The sequence below is a fragment of the Brassica rapa genome, chromosome A08 (genome assembly GCF_000309985.2).
Source record: "Brassica rapa cultivar Chiifu-401-42 chromosome A08, CAAS_Brap_v3.01, whole genome shotgun sequence".
Classification (NCBI taxonomy): Eukaryota; Viridiplantae; Streptophyta; class Magnoliopsida; order Brassicales; family Brassicaceae; genus Brassica; species Brassica rapa.
The window spans coordinates 2874937-2881424 of NC_024802.2; the positions used below are offsets into that span (position 1 = coordinate 2874937).

The 6488-nt window shown below is 29.5% G+C and overlaps 2 long non-coding RNA genes across 3 annotated transcripts; both read left to right on the top strand.

The window, feature by feature from the left end:
* The first annotated feature begins 1615 nt into the window (after nt 1–1615).
* LOC117127358 lies at nt 1616–3064 on the top strand. Its single transcript, XR_004450321.1, has 2 exons — nt 1616–2328; nt 2439–3064. It is a non-coding gene; the product is annotated as an uncharacterized LOC117127358 (long non-coding RNA).
* A 1139-nt stretch (nt 3065–4203) lies between these two features.
* LOC103832958 lies at nt 4204–6100 on the top strand. 2 transcript variants are annotated; one of them, XR_626066.3, is made up of 2 exons: nt 4204–4574; nt 4730–6100. It is a non-coding gene; the product is annotated as an uncharacterized LOC103832958 (long non-coding RNA). The 2 variants fall into 2 exon arrangements; XR_626067.3 differs by having other exon boundaries at nt 4204–4563.
* The last annotated feature ends 388 nt before the right edge of the window (nt 6101–6488 follow it).

Below are 6488 nucleotides of genomic sequence, written 5' to 3' on the forward strand. Positions count from 1 at the left end.
GCAGTCATGTCAAAAGGACAAGAATCAGGTTTTGGTCTTGCAAAAAAGGTTTGCATGTGGTCCACTCTTAAATATTTTCTTTGATTTGTTGATTAATGTTTCTTTTGCTATATCAATTATTTTTCAGTATTCACCACATCAATTGAGTTCAGCCACAAAACTATTGCTGGACGTAACACGGAACTTGCATTTCTGAATCCAAAGGTGTTTACTTTAATTTTTTTGTATTTGGAATTTAATTAATTATCGTTGGAAAACTCATTATAGCTTAATAAAAATCAAACAAAAGTTGTAAATTTTAATTTTATAAATTCAAAAAACTGTAAAAATAAAAAATTGTGGGTTAATTTGTTTAAAATAAGATTTTAGGTGAATTAACATAAAATTTCAATGAATTATTTTAAACTGTAATAAAAGAAAAAATAAATTTATTAGATTTATCTTATCTAAATTTGCATTAAATTAAGCCTTTTTAAAAAAATTACATCAAATTAAATGAAGTGTTTACTATTCAGTAATAAATCATCAAATAAAATAAGGTCTCAAATAAAGTATTTTTAACTATATTATATATTTTGCATATATATTATTTATTTATGAAAAATACTACAAATATATATCCATTTATATATGTTTGTGTTCTACTACTTTAACCATTTTGTTTCAGTGCAGGCACCTCTAAAATTATGTGATGTTCATATATTATTTTAAGATAATAATTTTTCTGATGAAAATTTATGTCTGTAATCAAATAATTTTTAAAACAGTAAATTAACCCATGCGTAGCATGGGCGGTTATACTCGTATGTAGTAAAGCCACTTGAATTGTATAACTTTTAAACTGATGCACCGTGTCAAGATAAATCATCGGACTTATTGATATATATAGGTTAAGATCCGCGCCTTTCGCGGAATAAATATTATATTTAAATTATTTTTAAGTATTATATATTTTTTACATATTACGAAATAATAAATATATATTGAATAATTAAAAATTTAGTAACTATTACGTATATAATTAAATTGGTACAAATACTTAAATACATTTTATTAATCCAGACAAACATTTTTTTCTATTTTATATGGTATAAAATAAAGTTTAAATGATATTAACATAGATATATAGTATATTTTTAATATTGACATCTGTTAAAAAATATTTTATACTCATATTATTTTTGATCATTTGTATTTCTTTATAACAAATATTTTAAATCAATGATAACAATAAAAAATTTGTGGGATGTTTAATAGTTTTAGTAATTTATAATTTTAAAAACATTCAATGCAAAGTTTAAAATCTCAATATTAAGTTGTTAATAATTGTTCAAAATATTTATCAAAAAATTCAAAGCAAATTATTATATGGTATATAATTTATTTATTTTTAAAATATTAATATACATATATATATATATAATATTTATTAAATGAGATTTCCTACTTATGTAATTTCGTAACCAAGGATTACAAAAATTTCAATGTGAGATTTTTAACAACTTTAGTTATTTATATTCGTTTTTAAAAATTCAAAATATAACATATAGGAAAAAAATCTAAATTTTTATTATATAGTTAATGTGGTTGTTTAATTTATTTTAATAAGTTAAAAATTTTAAAAATGATAGAGAATAAACTAATTTTTATCAAATCTTTATTATTCAAAATTATTAATTGTCATATATACTTTAGCCACATTAGGTAATTCCGTGATTTTTATTTAAAGAAACAATGAAGAACATTTATGATTAATTTATGGTTAGTTTAATAGAAAGCTTATTATATATTTATATAGACCAACATATTTTTCTAATGATTCTAAAAATGATTATAGTCATGACATGTAGCTACAAAAATATGTAGTAATGCTTTTCTTTTAATATATAGGGGATATATATCCTGTTTTTAGCAGTTATATGGTTTTTAGTAATTTTTAAGGTTTTGGAGTTTGCTATCTATATTTTAAGGTATTATAGGTGGTTGGACGCTTTTGGAGACCTAAATAAACTTTATAGGGATTTAAAAAAAAATTCGTAGTGATTTGAAGCACTAAGAGAAAATGGAAACAGAGGATCGCTTGATCCCATTCCAGACCAGAACTGGATCTATCGTTTCATTGAAAACAAACAAACTGGTTGGCTCAGCAAACCGCATCGATCAATGCAACTTTCTAATCGATCGATTTAAAATTACAAACAAAGTGATGGATCGATGCAGCATCCCAATTGATCGATTGGACGAGCACAAGACGAAGAAATCTGTCGGAAAAAAATGCATTGGTCGATTGAAAAATCTCATCGATCAATAGGACCCGCACGAGCTGAGGTGAAATTTTCCTTTTCCTTTTCCTGTTTTGGTTTTTCCTTTTTCTCAAAAGTATCTACTGTCTTTAAATACCCTTTGTGTTCAAACAAGGAAAGCTTAGGAAGCAACAGTCTTTTGTCGTTCACATGGATGCAGATCACCCGATTTGGTTTACAGACTCATTATACATATATTGATGACAAAAAAAAAAGTAAAGGTTCAGAAGGACATTGGGAAATCTGGGGAGGTGAACTTCACAAAGCACAGTAACTTGTTACTGACTCAAAGCAGGCCTGGGCATCCAGGTCTTTGGGTCGGGTCTTGTCGGGTCCTTCGGGTCCTAGAAATTTAGACCCATATAGGTACATATAATTTTTTGGGTCGGTTCCAGGTCGGATCTTATCGGGTCCGGATCAGTTTGGATCTATAATTTCAATACCCGTAAAATACCCAAAATCTTCAGATATATTTCGGATCCGGGTTGGTTCGAGTTTTTAGGACCCGAAATACCCGAACTTGACCCGAAAACTCTAAAAATACCTAAAAAACCGCAAAAATACCCAAAATTTTATCCAAAATCAGATCTGAAAACCCAAAACATACCCGGATTTTACCCGAATACCCGAATTATATTTTCTAAAAATCTAAAATTTTACCCGAAACCTACAATTATACCTGAAAATCCAGAAACTTAAAAAAAAATCCGAAATACCAAAAATATACCCAATCACCCAAATATACCTAGTATATACAATTATTTGCGGGTACTTCGGGTACCCGAACGGGTCTCGGGTAGGACCTGGACCCGAACCGAGATCCGCGGGTCCAAAAAAATGACCCAATAGGTACTTAGCATGGACCTGGACCCGGACCCGAACCTGTATTTTCGGGTCAGTTCCGGTTCGGGTCTTCGGGTCCGAGTAAAATGCCCAGGCCTAACTCAAAGTTCTTTGTTTACTTTCCACACATGCTATTGGATTCGTCTTCACATTGATACTTGTTTTAAGGTATATCCCTGAAGAAGACTTTGAAAAAGAAGGTTAATGATCATGGCTATTCTGTATCTCCATCCTCTTCAGCTCTCTGTGGTAGTGACTGCAGTTGTGGGTGCACTACAAGAAAACAGCGTAATTCTGACGGACATTCTGACGGAAAATGAGATCCTCGGAATATTCCGACGAATTTCCGAGGAAATTCCGAGGAAACCCAAAATTTGGGGTTCCTCGGAATTTCCTCGGAATATACCGATGAAATACCGAGGAAATCATATTTCCTCGGAATATTCCGAGGAAATACCGAGGAAATCATATTTCCTCGGAATATACCGATGAAATACCGAGGAAATCACATTTTTTCGGAATTTCTATTAATTTATATTGTTCCTCGGAATTTCCTCGGAATATTCCGAGGAAATTCCGAGGAACACATGTTTGGGGTTTCAAAACATCAAATTTTTTGCCCTATATCATTTCTTATACAAATGCAATGCATACCATTGAGGAATCTTTGTATAGATGATCATAAACCATGAAATAACAAAATTTCAAAACGAATTGTAAGTATTCCCTTTACCATTCATTAAAGTGTATAAGTGTTTCTCTTATGTTGTGGGGATTTCGTTCATACAATCGGAAAAGTGTTATATAAGTGTTTCACTTAAACAAATTTTTGACTTCATAATCAGTCTAAGACACTTAATAAGGGTTGTATAAGTGTTATTCAAACCGCAAAACGTTGTTTTCGGTTTAAAAACCCTACTTCCTCGGAAAAGCCTCGGAATATTCCGAGGAAATTCCGAGGAAAAACAAGTGTTCCTCGGAATTTCCTCGGAATATTCCGAGGCTTTTCCGACGATTCAGGGCTTTGCTTTTAGGGTTTCTGTTTCTTGTAGTGGTGGGTCTATTATGTTTGCAGAGTTCCATGTGCTTGATCCAAAGTTCAACATAGTCTCACCGGAGCAGACATGACTATCTGTTTCCCTTTTACTGATGAAACCAAGAGACTTACAGCTTTACATGGTTCCATAGAAGAGATGCTCTATAACCCTTAGCAAACTAATGAGCATGTGTAAGTGTTGACTTACTTTTGTTTGGTTTTGAGAACTCATACTAACTTCTTTTTTGTCAAAAAAGTAGTTTTGGTGGGTTTGTTTATTTCAATGGTACATTGAGCTATATGTCGAAGCCAATACTCTTCTCTATGGCGAGGCTGGACAAAGTGAAGAACATCTCGAGTTCAGATTTTTTTTTGATTAATGTACATCTCAGGTTTCGTGGGTGCAATGCTTTCTTTCTTAGCCATCTCTGCTCATACTCTTTCTAAGTTGTTATAAATTAATATTGGTGGTTAGAAATGTGAGTACTGGTCTATGGTTTTTATGTTTACAGTGAAGCTAACTTGTTTCAATATTTTCTTGTTCAAGGTTGGGGCCAAGGATCAGCAGATAATTCAAGCTATCTAGAAGGCCGACGGCGGCCAAACTATTTACAAAACAATTTGGAGGAGAGGCGAAAGGGAAAAGGACATTGCTTCCTTGTATTACTATCAACACCAGAGCTAAAGTAACTGCTTGGGTTACTATCAACACCAGAGCTAATAAGTGTAGACTTACTTAAAAGTATTTTTCTGTATTTTTATTGTTTAAAGTATACACTTGAGACATATTGTAAAGTTTTTGTGATTAGTTTTACTCTTGAAACCTTGAGAATTTTATATAGATTTTCTTCTTCTCACATGTGTGTTAGTTATTGTTTTAGCTTATGATCGTTTTAACTGTTTGGTTGATTAGACTATCTTGTAAAAAAAACTAATAATATCATACAAGTGAAACACACCAATAAAATGAATACAACGTCTATAGATTATGCATCAAATAATTATTTATCAATGAATATTTTATAATGATAAATTACTATAAAGCGAAGAAAATAGAAAACATCTAGAGTGTATTTGATTATTCATAATCTCGATGCCTCAAATGAAGTATTAGCGAAGAGTATCTGCAACATAAAATTAAATTATGAGAAAAACATAAGATAAGTAAATTAAATTACATTTTAGTAGACTTCTTATGAAGTCTGCGTAAAGTTTATAGTTTAGTAGAATTTAGTTGAAGTATACTAGCCTTAATTTTTAAGTAGACTTCATTAGAAGTCTACACTAACGGAAAATTTTCAGATCTAAAAATGTACATCTAGAAAATTTGAAAATAGTTTGTTCTGGAAAATATTTGGAAATATTTTTTTTTAACCTAATAGCAAAGCAAAAACATAGAGTTTGAATCTATGAATTTAGTTCAATATAATAAACAAAAATACAGATTTAAAATGAATAGATGTAAATCTTACACTTTTTGGGAAGATGATTTGAAAACTTGTGAAGAGAAAACCTACAAAATAAGATAAAATTATGAGAAAAGTATAAGATAAAAATTAAAATTATATTTGAGTGCTTAAAAGTGAGGGCTACTAGAATTCACTTGAAGTTTACTAGCCGTAACTTTTAAGTAGACTTCATTTGAAGTCTCCTCTATCAGAAAAGTTTTAGATCTGAAAATATACAAATTAAAAAACATGAAAATAAATTAAAATGTAAAAACCTTAGAAAATATAATATATATGACAAAAATAATAATAAAATAAATACTTAGAGTTTGAATATGTAACTTTATTTAAATATAAATACAAAAAACATGCTTAAAATCTATAGATGAAAATCTTACATTTTGGAGAGGAGGAAATAAAAAAATGGAAAAAAATACCTGAAAAATAAGATAAAATTATTAAAAAACATATGAGAAAAGTTAGACATATTTTGTAAACTGCAATGAAGTCTGCTTAAAATTTGTGGTTTAGTAGACTTCATTTGGAGTATACTAGCTTTAACTTATCAGCAGACTTTATTATAATTCTATTTTATCCCATAATTCCAGATTTGAATGAAAAATCTGTACATTTAGAAATGTAAAAAATAATTTTAAATCTGAAAAACTTCAAAAATAGAATTTATAAGAAAAAAATAGTAGCAGCACAAAGTTTGGATCTATAATTTTATTTGAATAGAAACATTAAATACACATTTAAAATATATAGATCTAAAACTTATATTTTTAGACGGGAAGATGAAAACCATGAATGATAATATCTCCAAAAACAATATGATATTGTGAGAAAGACATGAGA